Genomic DNA, 20,629 nt, shown 5'->3' with positions numbered 1-20,629 from the left:
AAACTCTTAACACTTTCATCTGTCACATTTTATTGTATAATAACATATACATACACGCTTTTTCTGGATATACATTAAAGATAAATATAGTTAAAATTGGCACCATGTTTTTTATACTAAAACAAAAATATATTCCCGAACATTTATTTATTTTGGGTTGGTGATATGGTAGAAAAGTTCCTCTAATGTTTCTCTAAAGTTCCTCTAATGTTCAAGTTGCGTTCACACCAGAGTATATTTGTTCATGTTCCATGTTCCACCGAATGTTCCGTCAAATATCCCCTCGTGTGAATAGCGTATAAGGCGTTGCAAAATGAAGGTTTTGGGATGTATTAGATATTCTTAAGTTGATACAATTTGTTACGCAATTCACATTTTCCAAAATTTGACTTGCTCACCTATATATAAAGTTCAAACATCGTGTGTAAAAGAAAGCAATAATAGCATTGACTCGGGCCGCATATATTATTAGAGTTTGTGACGTCCATAGATTTTTATTAGGGAATTTTCTCAACGTCGGGACACTTTTCAATATATCGGATTTTTTTCGAAATATTTAACATTGAAGTAAGAAAATTTTTTTGTAAGAGTACGAGTATTCAGGCATCACTAGAAATCCTGATAAGCATGATTTAGCTAACATTGAAAAAAAAAATATCCTAGCCCCTTCTAATTTGTCTCATCTTAATACATATGCATCTAACATGTTTTATTTTAAAAAACTCGTGTTCCAAATTTGAAACAAGTTTAGTATGTTGTCTCACACATATTGAAAAAAAATTTGAACAAACTCAATTTAATGCCCCTCTATCTATTTCACTGCCTGAAAAACAGACAGTGCATTGTAAATAATTGAAAAAAATATATTTTAGTAAAGTGAATGCTTTTCAAAACGGCTTAAGTTAAACATTTTTTTTTTAAACTAAATTTTGGTTTTCTAACATTCATTATTCTTTTGTTTTAACATTTTACTTTTCTTTGAATTTGTTTTTAATCAATTTTTTTAACTTAAAGCAACTTTTATTTTTGTGCAATATTTTTCCTAAACTTCCTACTTGTTTTTTTTTTGTTTCTTTTAACTTTCAAAATTTGATTTGTTTGCTGCTTTTCTTCTTTGTTATCAGCTTCAGTTTCTCTCCTAAAGTTTCTTTGTAATCCTATCGCTGAGTCCCGAGACTTAGCGAAGAAATTGGACTGATTTCAAAAACCATCAAAGAAGATTCCTGTGATATTTTTGAAACTGATAGTTTCAAAATATCACAGGAATCTTCTTTGATGTTTTTTGATAGGGAGAGGATAGTCTATAGGAATGAATTTGAACTTATAAGATAAGTTTGCTTAAATTATACAATTTATCTTAAGATGGGACACTGTCCCTTTTTATGAAATTTAGATGTCTCGTCATAGGCAATTTATATAGAGAAGATATTCTCTTACTATTATAGCCTATAAACGATTTAAATGTGAAATAATAATTAGGTCTTTTTTTTTTTTAGCGATTGTATAAGTGGATTTTGATTGTGTTTGTATGTTGTTTTTGCATGTTGTGGTTTCAAAAAAAATATTTTAGTTTTTCATAAAACTGAAATTAGTTTTAAAAATTACAAAAGAAGAAGACGTTAATAGAAGTTTTAACTCAATAACAAAAGAGTTGCAACTACTACAAAATGCGGGTTCTGGCTCATGAGCATTTTTGCGCATGCATTTCCATTTTCTATAGAAAAAATGACATATTGGGTTCTGGCTCATGAGCATTTTTGCGCATGCTCATGGATATTTTTTTGCGCATGCTCATGGGTATTTTTGCGTCTTTCCATTTTTGTGGATTTTGATAATGAGATGACATAATGAAAAAAAGGTTGTGAATGACTTAATTTATTCTTTGTAGTTCAAGTATGTAAAAAGATGTTTATATTTTTCTCTTCGTGTTTCTCTAATTCTTTGTGCATGTTGTTTTTGTGTTGATCATCGTGGAATTGTATGGCCATTCTGTGTAATTCTGGATCAAAAGTGTTATTTTCCTGTAGTTCGCTGTAAAGGAATTCCTCAAATTCTTCTTGTTCTGTAATACTCATCTTTTTATAGCAAGAAGAATTTATTTAAGACATTTTCATTTTTTTATTTCATCTGTATAATAGATCCATAGAATTTCGCAAGTGATTTTTAGTTTCTTTGAAACCGTGGAAAATCTGCGATTTTTTAAGCGTAGTAATAGACTTGTCCTAGAAGAAGGTAAAAGCTTCCGGATTGACCGACTTGAGCATCACCAGAGTTGAGCGTGACAACGAGTCTTCTACCAGCTGCGACAGTAGGCATAGAATCTGCTTCTCCGAAATTTCTGTAGAAAGAGATGGTGGTGGTGGAACCGATGGAGGATGTGGATTGATACAGCAGTCCAGTCGATTTGTTGTTGAATGAAGTCACATTTGATCCGTTCCATGACGATAAATAAAAATCTTCTAATCCAGAAGAGGAAAAGATGCATGTGCTGTCACCGTCATATCCTGGAAAGTAGGTGTAATTGTTGGTGTTGTACGGTGTCCAAGGAGTGAGTACAGCGCCGTTACCTGGAGGTAAATTCCCATCGTACATTCTGACTCTAGATTCCCACCAGTTTCCAGAGGCGCCAATGATGTGCATCCTGATGTATTTCAACGACACGCCATTTCCTTTTCCGTTGGTGTTCATCAAAACGTATTCGCTACCATAAGTGGTGTCTAAATATCGAAACGTTCTGCAGTACAGCTTGTAAAGAGGGATGGTTGCAGGAATAGAAGCAAGAGTGGAAATGAACGGTTGAATCCAATACGTGATGGCTGTTGCATTTTTGTTAACCAGTTGAATGGAGATGTCGTTTCTGAAAGGCATGTCCAACGTGAAATATCCTCCCAAGGAAGTGGTGTTATACATGTTACATCCCTGCAAAGAATTGGCGTAAAAAGCTCCTCCCAATGGTGAAAAAAGCAAATCGGTAGCAAGTCCTGTTTGATCCACTCCAATTCCTTCTGTTGTTTCTGCATAATTCCCTACATTGATTTCTCCGTCAGTAAAGATTCGAATAAAAACTTGACCGGGAATATTTGTACCAGAGGAGCTGTATAAAGCCAGCCACAATCTTCTCAACACTCCTGATTTTCCGGAAAGCGCAAACACAGGAGAAGTGGTTAACGCTGCCACTGTCTGAGACTTTAAGCCTAAACTGGTAAAACTAGATCCTGGAACGACGCTGGTCAAACTCGATTTTTGCAATAGCAAATCTACATAATTCTTTGTCGCTCCATCTTGCGCGTTGGTTGGATCAGTCACATTAATTAATTTGTGTGAATTCAAATCCAAATCTGTATTTCCAACAGTCGTTCCACCTGAAACATGCGTGTCCACATAATTTTTCGTAGCTGAATCCGAAGCTGATGTGGGTTCAGCCAAATTAGTTAGTTTATGAGCTGTCATGTTAATGTCGGTGTATGAAATAGTGTTGTAAGAGACTTTGGTGTCTACATACCCTTTTGTCGCTGCGTCTTTTAAATTGGTTGGATCGCTCACATTGATCAGTTTGTGTGAATTCATGTCGATGATTCCAGTGATGGTGCTAGATCCGTCTGTTTTAACACACTGACTTGAGCTGACGTCAACGTAGTTTTTGGTAGCAGCGTCATGAAGATTGGTCGGTTCGTTTAAATTGATCGCCTTGTGAAAATTCAAATCCAAGTCTGCAGTTCCCACTACAGTTCCAGTACCACCTGTCACGTGATTGTCTACGTAATATTTTGTGGCAGCATCGTGTGCGTTAGTCGGTTCACCCAGGTTTATGATTTTATGAGAGTTGTAATCCAAATCTGCAGTGATGGTGCTCGATCCGTCCGTTTTAATATAAACGTTGCTGGCTGAGTCTGATGCAAGATTATCAAAATAAGCACTGAATTCGTTTCTGTTGAATTTGTCAATCATTTTTTAATGGTGAAAAATTTTTTTAAATCCTTTGAATCTAAAAAAAAAATTCACCAAAGGGTGTTAACAACGTCTTGAAAGCTGACTCCCTCTTCGCATTTTTTCAAGACGTAAAGACACAAGTGGCCACAATAAGACGTGTTTCCAAATTGTACCCTTTCACTGTTGTAAAAGACAGGACTTTTCAAATAGTCAACGAGCTCGACGAGAGGTGGTTGAGCGTAAGAGTCAAAGCTGAACTTTTTGTCTCCGTCTTTGAACCAACACACCCAATGAAACCCATCTGTGCTCGAATCACCCGTGTTGACAATTCCACATTCTTTTTTTCTTGGCTTTTTTGGCAACGCGTCTCTGACAAAAACTCCTCGAAAGTTTTTTATTTTTAGTTTTTTTGCTGCTTCCATCAACTGAATAGTGGATAAAGCCTCGTTTGGTAAAACAATTCCCTCCACATTTATTTTTTTGTTTCTCATTTTTTATTTTGTTATTTTTTTTAAATCTTTCAGATCCGTGAAAAATTCTTCATTTTTGTCACTTACCTTTTTGTCTCTGCGATTATACCTCTGCACTCTTCGATCAACATTTTTGACTTACCTGAAATTTCTTTGTTTTCCTCGATTATCTTTCTGCACTCTGCGATCAACCTTTTTGCCTCTGTCATTGGTTCTTCTTCTACCTCTTCCTCTGTCATTGGTTCTGCTTCTACCTCTACACCGTGTTCTTCCTCTGGCTCATGTTCTACCTCTGTCTCTGTCGATTTTTTCAACTTGTAGTGTCCATAAGCCAACGTGTGTATTCCATCTTCCAAAATGAACCTTTTGTCATCGTTAGAGCTGAGTGCGACTTTGTTGATTTCTTCGGTGTAGACATCGTGATGATGAGATCGTAAGACGTTCATTTTTCTGAGCTGATTTTCTTTTGTCATTAAGCAATCTTTATAATCTTGATGAGTGATGTGCTTTTCAACCACACATTTCTGAATTCCTTTGCATTTTTTGTGTTCTTTTTTTTCATTAAAGACCTCATAAGAGTAGAGCTTAGGACGAAGCCCAACAAACTCTTTAATTTGCTTACCACCTGTTTCATCCTTAAACTTACCGATAACCTTTTTATTTTTAAACCCAACGTCAAATGCAAAGTTTTGAACGGCAGGATGATCTTTAGGAAAGTCGCTCGTGTCAAACTTGCTTTCAACGCCATCAGCAATGTCTTTGTAAAAGTCTTCCGTTTCTATTTCATAAAAGAGCGAGTCAGTATCAGTCATGAGTAATTTCAGCTTATCCCCGTATTTAGGTTTCATGTAGTCGTAGTGATGTTCATACATGAGGGTTTTGCTGATGTCAAGGATGCTCATTCCCAAGAAAACAGGTTTGTCGTAAAAAACAACTGCCTTTTCCATGTGAACCGCGATTAAGTTTTCATCAAAAATGGTGTTTCGTTTATATTTAATTTTTTTAGATAATTTTATAGCTTCTTTTCTCGTAGTAACGAGTCTAACATCAACGCGTTTTAGAATATTCTCCATGGTTTTCCCAAAGACAGAGTTGTTCATGAGTTTGAAAAATTCTTTATCAGATTCGTTTGTAGCTTCTTTTCTCTTATCGGTGTTGAGATCAATGTACTTTTTCATGAAAGGTTCTTCTTCAAAGGTGATACCTCGATGAATTTTAGTAGTGATCAACCCCATTCGTTCATAGAGTTTTAGGTTTTCATGGTGAATGACATATTTTTCCTTGTTGTTTAAATTGGGAACTAACTTTTCCACTTTTCCAACGAGCATTCTTTCAGGAGCTAAAGGGTAATCATTGTGTAAATCGTGAAGACTTTCAGGATAATCTAAATCGACTTCGAGAATGCAAGGCATGGATTTCCAATTTAAAAGTTCATCCTCAGCCATCCAACTAAATCCTCTAACTGGAAGAGGTTTGCTCATAGCATATCCATAAAGATTATTGGCGTCTAAATATTGAAGAAACTTCGAAGGTTCTGAAGGTTTATAATCATCACTCATGTATTTGTTGTTAGCAGTTCCATGTCGATTGGAGATCATGCAGATTCCACCGCGTATTCCTTTTCGAATCATGTTGAGCATATCAATATCGGTTATAAGATCTATTACAACTTCAGTTTTCTTTAACATAGCATCCCAAGCCAAACCAGGAGAGGTGTAATACCAAGCAGGATCAAGACTGTAATGTTTCATACAAGTGTCTCTAAAAGTTTCAAAGACATCTGCCAGTATTAGCACATCCGACACGTTGTACAAATCGTGATAATCTCTGAACGTTTTGCATTGAAACGTGTTCCAAACCTTTTGCGCATGCGCGTATTCTTCATCGCTTATTCCCTCGTGTCTAAGTTTTGAGAAAAACGATTCTTTTGGAGGTAATTGCGTTTCTTGAAATTTATCGAATCCGTCCACCCAATCGTAAGGGTACACACCTTTTTTACAAAGCAAATTAAATTTTTCACCTTCAAAATGTAATGAAAGGCTTTTAAACTGCTCTGGCTTTAAATTTTTAGACAAAGTATCCAAACTGGAGGAAAGGAATTTAAAGCTGTCGATGAACCTCAATTCAATTTTTTTGTTTTTTGGTTTTCCATCTTTCCCAATGTACTCTCCCACTTTGATTTTTTTCGAGAAGCTGATATATTTTTCTTCATTGTTGGGTATACAGGTGATCTTTCCACCTAATTTCTTGATGAACAAATGAGTGTCGTAACCAGACAAATTATGAAAGACAACAGGAATGAATTTTGGAAGTTGAAATTTTTTATTGCATTCGTCGTGAGCCGCTCCACGATATTTTCCAGTAAAATGGCAGTGATCGCGTACTTTGTCGTCTTTGAGTTTTTTATTGCAAATGTGACAAACTGTTGCGGATTTGAAATTATTTTTGTCCTCTTTTGTAAAAACCATCTTTTTTTTCTCGATTTTTCCAAAAAGTTCTTTTATTTCTTTTTCCAAACTTTCGACAAAAAATTGAGCCACGTCTTGGTTCTCGTTTGACGATACGGAAATGGATGGTTCAGCATCATAAACGGTTTCATCAAAACATTTGATGTAATAGGAAAAGGAACTTGGAATGTGTCTTTGAAACTTTTTTGTGTAAGACTGGTTTGAGTTGGGAACGCACGAGTCTATCGGCTTGATAAAGCTTTCAAAGTCAGCATATACGATAAATGGAACCCTCATTGACTTTCCGATACCTTTAAACTGTAGAGTTGAACCCTTTCTAGGAAGTACAATTCTCATTGGCGCGTTTTTATAACAATCTTCTCGATGATTTTGAAGCTTTTCTTCTTGATCATAACATTGAAGACACCTTCTACAAAAATGTTGTTTTCTTTTACCTTTTGTTGCTGAGGAGCCTGCAAATCGACTGAAACTATTAATGAGACAGTAATGCTCTGTGTCTTTGTTTTTAATATACAGCAAATCAACATTATGCTTTCGATCGAGAAAGTCAGATATTTTCAAAGGGTTGGGTTTTTCATTTTCATACTCAAAAACGTTGATACTAATGTCTGGATTATTTTTTTCAAACTTGCTAATATTATGGTAATTCACAGGAAACTCCATCCCATCCCAATTCAGCTTTTTCGACTTTTCAATCAAGTCTTCATCAATTCTTTCGTTGTTTTTATTTTTCAGATTCAGCGCTCTGGTAACTGACCATTTAAAGCATTGATTGTCGTTGTTTTTCATGTTGATGATTGCCTTTTTGTCTTTTAGATCGTCAGTCAGCTCAATGTGGGATCCACCGCTGAGAGGTGTGTATTCGATAAAGTTTATATCCATTCTTAAAATCTTAGATAGGATGCTATTAGAACCTAAAGCATTGTATTTGACACTATTTTCCAAGACTTTTTCTTCCATTTCGCTCATTAACTCTCTTACATTTGTAGCTGCTAGAATAATCTCTGATCTTGATGAAAAGCTTGCTTCACGAGTCACTTCTTCACCAGTCATCATGCTTACAGATTTCATTTTGCATGTTAAAATAATTCTTACTTTTGTATTCCTTTCTCCTTCCATGGTTTGAACGGCAGACTCTCTTACCAAATTAAAAAAGGATGCAATGTCTTGATATTGAGAAGAAGGCTCGTAAGAATATAACCTAGCAGTACTACCCAACGCGTTTTCAGTCAACTTGAATTTTATTTTATAAGGCTTTGGCAAGGGCTTTTTATACACTGTTTTTAATACAAGTGATTTGATAGACTGTATCTTTTTATCGATTTGTTCCACTGATTCTCTTACCTTCTCCTTGACTATTTCAGGAACGTAGGGTTCTATCCATTCTTTAATATCATTAAACTTAGTTTTAACATACGACGCTACACTTTTTGCAGCTGCCTTCAGACTTGGAATAAATGAAGGTCTCGGTGGAATGACTGGTTTTGGTGTTATGACAGGTGTTAAATCTAAAACCGGTTCATCAAGGATGTGTTTTTGCAAATGAATTGGTTTAGGAGCAATAGGAGGCTTTACCACAGGTCTCGGTGGAATGATTGCTGGTTTCGGAGCAATAGGAGGTTTTACCACAGGTCTTGAAGGTTGCAAAGTCATTATAAGCTCACCTTTTCTCATTTTAGAATACCCTCTTATTTTTTGATCTTTAGCGATTTCTCGCAATTCTTTCAACGTTTTGTTTTCCATTTTTAATATAGCAAGAAATTTATTTAACTCAAAATCATTTTTCTAATATTTTTTTATTTCTTTTCAATTCTCTGAAAAAGAATTGAAAAAATTTTTTAAATCCGCACGCGGATCAATGGAAATTCTCACTGACTTTTTCTTTCTAGCTTTTCCGAATTTAAAATTTCAATCTTTATTCCATCTTCCACTTTTCCATTTCGACGTTCTAAATATCTCCATCCATGTCCTGTCTTTTTCATTGCTTTGTAAAGGGATTTGTATTCAACCACTTCCCCGGTTTCCATATTGGTTGTTTTCACAGACACAGGTTTATTTCGAATTGAAGCAAGCCTCTCGTATTTTGGATCGATCGGTTTTTTTTCCGTTTTCTCATTTTTCATTTTTATTTCTTTTTTTGGTCGACCCACTGCCCTGTGTTCTTTTACACCTTTCAAAAGCGAATCTTTACTTATTAGATTATTATCAATCGCAATCATCATCAAAGGTAACAATTTGTTTGAGGTTAATGTGATTCCATTTTCCATAAGCAAATTTTTCAGATAATTTTTTGTATATCTCATGTTTTAGTTTTAAAAAGAAAAAAATTTATTTAAATCATTTTTGTTATAAATCTCATGACGGTCTTTTAAACCTAATAAACAACGTTCATGTTGGTTCCGTCGGAATCGAATTTGATCAATCTGTCTGAAATGATCACTGCAAAAATAACGGTGTTTTCTGGTACTGCTGTTCGAAATTTGAGGTTGACTACCAATTCTGCCGTTTCAGAAACAACTCTTTCTTTTTGCTTACTAATGTCTACAAAAAACAACGGAAACAAATTTTTATAATCAATCAGAGTCAAACCAGATTGACAAACAAGTTCGTTTGTACCGTAATATTTATCGTCAAAAGAGAACGCGTCAGAATGTGCCATGGTAATTTTCTTTTCTCCAAAATTCAAATCGTAATTGTAATTTGGATATTTTATTCCATTGACAGTTACGAAAAAATTGCTGACATCACAATGGTTGAAAATGGCTGGATTTAAAATTTGACTGGAATTCTTGTTTGTTTGAAGCCCAAACACGATATATCTCGGAACGCTTTTGTCTACGATTCTTCCAAGAGTCCAAGTGAATTCTGTGATACCAGCAGGAACGACTTGTCTTTCGACTTTGTTTGACTTATAGGCTACTGGCACGGAAATTTTACTCGCCATTAATTTCAAGAATTCGGATTTCTTCGAAACATCCAACTCAATTCTAGGCATAAAAAGTCTGAATTTTTTAAGGTCGATCATTCCTGCAGCAACAGTCTCGGCTCTGTAAATGGCGTCGTCGTATTCTTTTTTTGTGAAGGTAATGGTGTGTCTGAAGCCATAAACAACTTTGTCGTAAGTTTCGCAAAAACCAAAAATGTGTTTTAATGGTATCTTGAACGAAAATGCACCAATGGATGTCGTGTCTGCAAACAAGTGGTCTCGCCTCATAACAAATCCTGGATTTCCGGTGGCGTTTGAAGTGTCTTTATACCACATTTGCTTCAAACCATCTGCAAGCTGAAAACTAAAAGGGTATTTCAACAATCCAAGCATGGTTGTTCCTTGACCTGGATACATGACTCTTTCCACTTGTTGTCCTGATAAATCATAGGTGACATCATTAAACAAATACATGATGGCGTTGTTCACCAGAGCAATGTTGTCTGTTGCTGTGTATGCAGTTCCATCTGCTTTTTTGAGAACCCCTTCAACGAGGATGTAAGCCTCTGATGGTACTGTTTGCACAGATTGACAATCAATCTCAAAAACGATCGATCCTGAAGAATTTAAATCGAGGTTTGTTGGGAGGTACTCGAAAAAATCAACTTTTTCAATTCCAGTGTCATACTCTGGCATTTCATCAACTCTTAATCTATCGGTGTTTATCATTTTTAAAATGAGAAAAAAAGATTTATGTCATTTTTGATTCGTTAAAAAAATCAAAGATTTTTCCATGGACATGAAGGGTTTAAAAATAATCAAGCAATCAAAAGCCCGCTCCCCATTTTAACGAGATCTTGGATTCTAGCCGCGTTCTTTTTCGTCATTTTCTTTTTCACTTGAATGGAAGAACCAAACATTTTTTTTTGCAGCTCTTCCATTGGATGAATATACGGATGAATATACGGATCAGGCTTTGCCGCTTCGTTTACAATCGTGGTGAGTATTTGGTTTGGATTCACTGTTCCTGTCTTGGCGTAAACTTTTTCAAGCGCTTTTTTTCCTTTGTCGATGGCAACGTCTTTAGCAGTGGATATAGCTGAAGAGGCTAATTCTTTTCCAGCTGATTTGGCGGCTGTGATTGCTTCTCTTCCAATTTCGCTTGCGGCTGCTTTTCTCAATAAATGAAGAGACGATCGTGAAGCGTTTGAAGCTGCCATTCTCCTCAAAAAATTTTTAATCGCGTCCATGATTCCCCCACCTCCAACGACGTTCTTTTTAAAATATCTTCTGTTGTTCACAATGAGCATTTTTTTAAAATGAGAAAATATTTTTTTAGATCCGTTTGCGGATCAATGGAATTTCACTTGTGAAATTTTTAAATCCTTTGGATTCATTCTCACGACTCGATGTATTTTTGAATCGCTCTGTATTCTTCTTTGTTTATTTCCCCCTGTCTCAAAAGCTCGTCACAAATGGCAACGGCTTCGTTTCTCGATGCTATATTTCCAGCATGTCCTGCAGCAATGCTCAAGTTAAGCCTTTGCGTAAGCACATTTGGATCGCTCGGAAGAATGATCACTCCTCGACCTTTTTTTCCACTCGTTAGTGTGTAATTTTTTTTCCAAATTTCTGAAACAATCTCTTTCCACTTATGACCTCCCGAAGCTTTTGGTATGGTTGGTGTTCCTTCCCTCTCCATTGCATGCGTTTCAACCAGTATTTTTTCATAATTTTTCATGTCCTCGTCTGTTACCTTTTCTGTATCAGGTGCATTTTTTGTGATCAATTCCCAAAGACCTTTGGTTCCTTCATACTTTTCTCCGTCAATAATAACGTCGTTTTCATCGATGGTTACTTCTTCTTTACCGATAAACATTTTTCCGGGTTCTTCTTTTACGTGAATTCCAAACACTTTGTCTGCACTATTTTTAACTGTTGCGTAAGTGAATAAATATTTCATTGCAATATTTCCAACATTCATTTTTCCAAAAGTTTTTACAAAAGTTTTTTCATCGCTTTCTGGATAAGTCAAAGCCAGTGGAGTATTTTCAACCTCTCTGTATGCGATGCTTTTTAGTTCGTTTTTTATATTTTCATTGCTCTCAATCAGAGGTTTAAAAAACTTGCTCAAATCAGTCTGATAATTTGCATCTGAAATATTGGTGTTGAGACTCTCATTGTAAAGCTTTTCTCTATTAGCTCTATATTCTCTCAAAATCTCATCTCGCTTTTCAGGATCTTGTATTCTAAAAAAAGACATTTTTAGAATACGGAGAAAAAAACTTAAAACAAAAACTCGATTGCGTTTACGATTTCTTGATTCTTTAATTTTTCTTAGATTCTATGAATCCCATGGAAAATTATGATGATTTTTTAAACAGGTTGTTGAATGCTTTTATCGCGTCTTCTCTTCCTTTTTGGATCAACGACTCTTTAGTCAATTCGTCAATGACGCTTTTTGTCTTGGTTCGGATTTCTTCACTCATGACTTTGAATTTTTGAAGCTCGCTGAGAATGAGTTCGTACTCGGAATCACTCACAAATCCATCCATAAGAGATTTTGAAATGTGGTCACTAATCGTATTCAATTTTGACTCGGAAAGAACTTTCAATTTTTCATGCTTTTCAGCCTTTATCATCATTTTTTTGTTCTGATGATTTCCGAAAATGGATAAAGCTCCCAATACAACAGCAACCCCTTCACACGCAATCGAAACTGGAGTGGCAACAACGGTTGATAAAAGTGCAATACCTGTAACCCCTAAACCAATGCATACCGTTTGCAATCCGTCGTCGGTGAAACGAATTATTTTTGCCGCTCGATGGTATTTTTTACTCAAAGCCATTCGTTTCACTTTTTCATCCTCTATTTCTTTTTGGATCTCACTTATTTTTTGAAGTCGATATAAATGCCCTCCATCTGATGGTGCCGTTGGAAGAACTGGATAAATTTTTTCAGTGTTTTTGATTATCTCCATCTTTTTAACAAAGACACATTTTTTTTAATTCGAATCGATGTAGTTTATTTTACAAAGCTTTTCACCTTTTTTAACGGTGACTTCCTGGTTGTTATAATTGTGTATGGTCATAACTATGTCATCCACAGACTCGGAAAAAATAGCATCGTTTTTGAAATAATTCAATTGGTTGTTTATTTTATCCATCAAAGTGACGACAGCAATTCCTTTGTCTAATTGTAAACCTACAGACAACGATATCTGCTTGTGAGATACAGGAAGAAATTTAATGTCTTGTTGAGCAAAAATCTCGTGCTGTCTGTTGGTGTTGAAATAGGTGGGATAATCCAACTTTTTCTTTGTTACAATAATGTTTTTCATATTTTTTCGTTCCAACTCTTTGACTCTATCCTCTAAATGACTCAGCTGGAAATTAACATTGTGAATCTCTACTGAGGCGCTGTTTTTAAGCAACTTGTGTGGGGCATGCATTTTTTAATATGAAAATAAAATGTTTTAAGTCGTTTTATTTTCAGTTTTTTGTGCTTTTTACATTTCCTCGTCTAATTCTTTTACCTCTAAATCCAAGTCTTCACACATCATGATGCTATGAGACAAAGATGCATTTTTCACGATGACTGCCTCGACCAGTTTAACTTGAATAGACACAATCGAAGGACCAATATACACCCCCTCAATTCTAAGTCCTCCAATAGCGTAACATCGTTGGTTGATAAAATCATATCCAGAAGAGTTGACCAAATTTTTATTACTACGTTCTCCTTTGACTCCATTTTTTATATCAAGAGCTGTTTTCCTTCTATGAAATGTAGAAGTAATGAATATTTCGTCTTCATTTTTAAATTCGCTTGCGGATTCATGGAAATTTTTAGATCTTTTAGTAATATACATTTTAGCATAAAACACTGGCGCTGCTTCAGGATGATCAGGCTTATATTTTAAAATACTCAATTCGTCTGAATTAATTTGCTTTTTTCTTCCTCCTTTTTTAAGTTTGGCTGACAATTTATCTACTTCACCTCTAATAAACAAAGTAATCTTTTCCATTGTACTAATAAAATTTGCTTCTTCTTCAGTTTTACCCTTTTTAGCATCAAAGCAAACAAAGGACATGGAATACCCAGTCAATTTTTGTGTTGTCGGATCTTTATTCTCACACACACCATACGAAAATAATATAGGTGTTCGTAATACAAGAGGACCATCTCCACTTGGATAAGAATATTTTACTGGTACTTTTTGATAGACTACTGGTTTTGTCGCTGCGTAAATTTCTCCAACTGATAATTTGCTCTCATCAAAATTTCCAATTGTAATAAAATTCATTTCTTTTCTATATACAAGATTTTTATTTAACTCAAAATAAAAATTTTTTCACTTCTTTATTATCCTAACCTTTTGACTAAGGAATTAACTTTATCATCATTTGAATTATTTCACTCATTTTACAACAGCAAAACTTCAAGTTATTCTTGGTTGTTCTCAATTTCATATTTTCTCTATTCCAACGATATTCATCTTGTACTTCTAAATAATCATCAACCAATTTATCTTCTAAATAATACATCTTTTTAAGGATATCATTCATATCATCTAAATTCTCTGCTTCATACATACTACAACGTAATTCATTCAACATGAACATATGCAAATCATTATCTCTCATGCACTTATACATAGCAATTTCAGACACATTTATTAATTCAATCATCGCATTCATTTCTTTTCTATATACAAGATTTTATTTAACTCAAAATCAAAAATTTTTTTCTTGCCATACAAAACAACTATTTTTGCAAACGTATCAATTCTTCATTATCCACCCACGAGTTGAATGAATCTGGATATCCTTTCCATTTGACTAAAGATCTGTTCTTTTGCTTTCGAATGACTTTTTCAATTCTAAATATGTCTTGATTGGTCTTTTGCATTTCTTGTTCATAAAACGTACCTTTAATTTCTTCACCGTTAGCATCAGCGATTTTATACGTGGTTGGATTCGTATGCTGAACTTTTGACACGGTAAAAACCTCTTCAGTCCATCTCGGTGTATACCCCTTTTCAAAATGAGACTTCTTTTTTACGATCCTCACTTTGTCTCCCATTGAAAATTTTGGTTCTGCTCTTTCTGTTTGTGTCTTTCCATTCAGGTTCATCCAAACCCTATATTTATTCTTTTTATCACTGGCTTCCACTGGTGTCATTTTAATGGAAGAGTGTTTTGTGTGGTTGTAGTTATCAACCATTTCATCTAATACATCAATGTATTTATTGGTATTGTTGGATGAAAAATATTTAAACATTCTCTCTTTCATCGTTCTATTCCATCGCTCGACAACAGAACTTTTTTCCTCGTTTTCAGTGGAGTATAATTGCACGCCTAGAGCTTGTACATGCTTGTTATAAAACTCTTTACCTTTATCCACCCACATCTTTGTACACCTTCTCTCCTCAAATATTTTGCTTAGAGCGTTAGCTACATCAACTCCAGTTTTACTCTTTAACGGAACAATCCATCCATACTTTGAAAACACGTCGATCACCATGAGCAAATATTTTACCCCGTTGTTGAATTTTGAAAACGATTGCATGTCAACCAAATCTGCAGCCCATATTTCATCCATGTCGTTCACAAACACTTTTCTTCTTTTAAAATGATGAATGACTGGTTTATGAAGCTCGTTTGCAAGCTGATCCGTCCATTTCAGGTTCTCCGGTGCTTTTTTTTAACAGATACACCTAGACCGAATTTAGCTTTTGCTTTGATGATGGGAGTGATCAGTTTTCTTTCGTTTATCTCTTTTTGAGTTGGGTTTGGAATGGAGTTCATTTCTTCAAGCATCATTTGATCTGCTACATTTCTGCTTTGAACGTCGTTTAAATATTTATAAGCTAAATCGTGGTGGTATGCTGCATTGTCCACTCGATCTACCGGTTTGCTCCACTCTTGATACATGTCTGTGGATGTGAGTCTTTTTCCAAGTTTGTGCCAGGTCCTGCAAAATTCATTCCTGGAATGTGCATTTCTCCTGGAAATTTTGCCCATGGAAGCTTTATTTTTTTTGAAAAATTGTTGATCGATTCCACCAAGTCTCCTCCTTTTGCCGTATGCGAAGATGATCCTTTGAGTGCATGTGAAGAAACAAACTTACATTTGGTCGTTCCGCAAACGTTACAAACCCCTTTAACCATATGCCTGTTGTTTTTTGTGATTTCGTTTCTCAAATGATTCGTTTCTGTTTTCCTTTTGCATTTAACACAATACATTTTATTTAAAAAAAAATATTTTTAAACTAAAAATGGAAGTGTCTGATTTGTCATGGAATATTGGAAAAATCAAAAGAAACAACAACAAGCTTTTACCGAGAAGCATTCGAGGAATCATCGTTGGGAAATCCGGATGTGGAAAAACAACGTTGCTTCTCAATTTATTGCTCAGACCTGGATGGTTGGATTATAACCATTTGCAAGTTTTTGGAAAATCTCTTTTCCAACCCGAGTACAAAATACTAAAAAGTTCGTTCGAAAAAAAATTACCAAAAAAAATAATTCTCGACTTGTTCAAGGTACAAACCGAAATTGAAAAATTGAAACTAGATCCTGAATGTGTTATCAAAGATCTTTCAAAAAATTTTTCCGAAACCGAGGATATGGAGTGTGAATTTTTTGAAACGGCTGACGATGTACCTAATCCTGAAGATCTTGATTCATCCAAAAACAATTTAATGATCTTTGACGATTTGCAATTGACCAAACAAAACAAATGTGAAAAATATTACATCCGAGGAAGGCATTCTAACGTCGACTGTTTTTACCTCGCTCAAAATTATTTCATGCTCCCAAGACAAACGATCAGAGAAAACACCAACTTTATTTGCCTCTTCCCTCAAGACTCAAAAAACATTGATCACATTTATCGAGATCATGTATCTACCGATATGAAAATAGAAGAGTTTAAAAAGTTTTGCAATCATTGCTGGTCTGAACCTCACGGATTTGCGGTGATTGATTTATCGTCAAAAAAAGACAATGGAAAATATCGAAGCGGATTTGACACTTTTTATTTTCCAAAAGAAGCCATTTAAGAAATCGTAGATTTCAATGAATCCAAAGGATTTAAAAAAATGTTACATAATAAAAAATGTCAAGCATAATCATCGACGTGGATGGAAATTCCAACGTAATCATAACAGAATTTTTAGACAAAATCGTTTTTGACAAAGGAAAAACTTATGAAATGGCTTTTTTTGGGCTTGAGACGTACAACAGCTTTCCAAACATCATCAGCAAAAACAATTCTTTCCGGTATAGCATGAACAATGGAGTTCATTGGGAAAACGTCGTCATTCCAGACGGTAGCTACGACATCAAAGACATCAACAATTATTTACAAAAGACTGTCTCAAACACAATAAAAAATTATGCGTCTCAAAGCTCCAGCTACGTCACAGCAAATAAAATCAGCTACTCTCCCGATAACATAAAAATAGAAGCCAATTTAAACACTTTAAAATCAAGCATCACACTTGGAATGAATTATTTGATGGATTTGAACGTGGATAACAGCATCGCCCCACTTTTAGGATTTACAAAAAGACAATTGGACTCCAATTCAACATACGAGTCTGACGATATTGTTAGAATTTCAAGCATCAACACGATCAGAATCCTCAACAACGTCATCGGGTCTGCTTACGTCAACGGAACCCCACTCAATTGCATCTACTCTTTTTATCCAGCTGTTGGTCCTGGTTTTAAAATCATCGAAAGACCCACTCATTTGACTTTCCTCCCTGTTAAGGTTTCAGAAATTTCTACAATGATCACTCGCGTTGTTGATCAAAATGGAAATTTGGTTGATTTTCGTGGAGAGGACATTACAATCCGTTATCTCATTCGAGAAGTGAAATAAATATTTTTTCTCACATTTAAAAATGAGCAAATATGTTAGTGTTAAATTAAATGTGTCTCAGGGACAGATTGAAAAAATAAAAAAATCAATGATAGCAGGTAAACCTGTGAGCATCCGTATTTCAAAAGATGATTTTAATGGAAACGACGTTTTACTTGTAACACAAAATCAACATCGAAAACTTTTGGACGCTCTCCATCGAGGAGTTGGAGTCACCATTAAAATGAGCAAAACCCAATTGGAACATAACGCAAATGTGAAAGGAGGATTTATTGGAGCTCTTCTACCTTTATTAGGTATGTTGGGTAGTACACTTGCAACAAGAGTAGTTCCAGCTCTTGCCACCGGATTGTTAGCAGGCGTAGGATCTTCTGCAGGTTCTGCTATGGTTGATAAAATTGCAGGAAGAGGTATCGTTTATTTGAAAAAGAATGGAAATGGAATGAAAATGGGAACGCACAGAGGAAACGGATTATTTTTAACACCCTGGCCTAAAGGAGGATCATTCAAAGACGGAGTTTACGTTAAAAGCGGAAGAGGATATGAATCTATCGGAGCTGGTTTGCTTCTCGGACCAAACTCACCCTTTAATAGCATTCCCTTTTTAGGTGCTATTCTATGAATAAACTCTTGTAAAAATTCGAAGAATTTCCATTGATCCGCAAACGGATCTAAATTGTACAAAGAAAAAAAACTTTTTAAAATGATATAAATAAATTTTTTCTTGCTATAAAAAATGACATACTCCTTTAAATATTTTGATAAAGAATCAAACAGCTACCATACATACAGCTCCGAAAATTATGATCAATATATCAGAAAACGTATTCTCCTAGATAAAGATTCCAAAGCAGTTTGTAGAGAGTTTAAAGCATATCTACAGTATAAAAAATTGTTAAAAGAAATAGAAAAATTAAATGAACTAAAAAAAGGTAAAATAGAGTCGTGGAAATATGATCAGATGCGCAAAATGAGAATTGAAGAAAAAGAACAAAATTTAAATTATCAAAAACAAAGGCTAGCAAGACATTATAAATATATAATTAAAAAACCTGCCCCGTCTGAACTCTTAGATTCACATTAAAAACTATTTTATATATTTTCAGATATATAAAATTTACATCTTCACAATATATACGTCACTATCGTTTACTGTAGAATAGAAAAATACGATGATCAACACAAAAACAACATGCACAAAGAATTAGAGAAACACGAAGAGAAAAATATAAACATCTTTTTACATACTTGAACTACAAAGAATAAATTAAGTCATTCACAACCTTTTTTTCATTATGTCATCTCATTATCAAAATCCACAAAAATGGAAAGACGCAAAAATACCCATGAGCATGCGCAAAAAAATATCCATGAGCATGCGCAAAAATGCTCATGAGCCAGAACCCAATATGTCATTTTTTCTATAGAAAATGGAAATGCATGCGCAAAAATGCTCATGAGCCAGAACCCGCATTTTGTAGTAGTGTTGCAAATACATCCCTACACCGTTAGTCGTGTTATTCAACATTTCTCTCAAAAAAATTCGATCAAACGCAATCTGGTGGTGGAAAAAAGGAAGGTTTTCAAGATAAAAAGATTAGCCTAAGCCTCTCACTTAGGGAATACGCAAAAATTACAATTTTTCTCATAGCTTTGTTGCAATAGTTCAAAATAAATATGGTCTTCATTCTTTCAAATCACAAAAGGTGCCAAATCGTTCTGAAACTCAAGAAAAAAATGCAAGAACCTACAGCAGAATGTTTACGACAACTTTGTTTCTAAAAATTTCGATTTTATTAAAGACGATGAAACTTACATCAAGTGCGATCATGAACATATTCTCGGGGTGTCTATCTCTAATTATGATTAGAAGCAGCTAAAAAATTTAAAATACACAAAACACGGTAAAGTAAGTCAACATTTACTGATCAAATAGATATTATAGAGTGCTAACAAAAACGTCTAACACCAAGTACTTCTCATTAAATCAGATGATAATGGATCTGTGTTCTAGCCTGATTTGGCTTCAAGTCATTATGGCAAATTGGGTATGGAATGGTATAAACAAAATGATTGGAAATTGTGCCAAAAACTGCTGATATATCAAAGTGCCCAGAGTTGAGATTTATTGAAAAGTACTGGGCAATCATTAAACGAAAATTGAAAAAGACAAAAAAGCTTAGCAAAAACATCAAACATTTGAAAATTTCTTTGAAAATAAGCATCAAATAGTTATGATTGAAATGCTGTGCTTATGAGAACCACCAAAGCAAATGTTCGAAAATTTACTAAATGTCTGCAGGAATAAATTAAGTTCTTTGAATTACTTTATTTTCATATATTGATGTTTTCGAATTATTGTTTAGTTTCAAATAAAAAATGATAAATACTTTTTTTTAATAACTTTTCTACCTTCATATTTCGTTTACACGCATTATTGTAGATTTTCGTTTACACGCATTATTGTGAATTTTTTTTTTACACGCATTATTGTGAATTTTCGTTTACACGTTTTATTGTGAACTTACTATTATCGTGTAAATAAGTTTGTTCCTCTGTTATAAGTTTAAGTTGTGTAATAAATTATCTATGAATAAAAATGCTCTATATCTCTAATATTTGTATGCATAAAAATTCTTTACCAAATTTACCAAATTTACACTTACCAAATTTAACGTCAAAGCAGTCCAAACTTGTTACTTATGCAACGAAATTCTTTTTTTAGCAGTGAGGACAAGTTATTCATAGAAACTTTTGGACCGGTTCAGGAGCCGTTCTGTCTTTGGAAACATTGTAGTGGGGAAAAATTTTTTGTGAAGCTGCTCTAACGTTACTTGACAATTCAAATAAATGAACCTCTTTTTTTTCCAAAGTTCTAAAGTTGTTGAAGATGAATCTGCTCCAAACAGCTTCCACTTTCAAGTATTTGGCCGAACAAAGTG

The sequence above is a fragment of the Hydra viridissima genome, unplaced genomic scaffold (assembly GCF_058129835.1).
Source record: "Hydra viridissima isolate aposymbiotic clone 2 unplaced genomic scaffold, HvirCarnegie_v1 scaffold_9, whole genome shotgun sequence".
Taxonomy (NCBI): domain Eukaryota; kingdom Metazoa; phylum Cnidaria; class Hydrozoa; order Anthoathecata; family Hydridae; genus Hydra; species Hydra viridissima.
Note: the sequence above shows the minus strand (reverse complement) of the source record.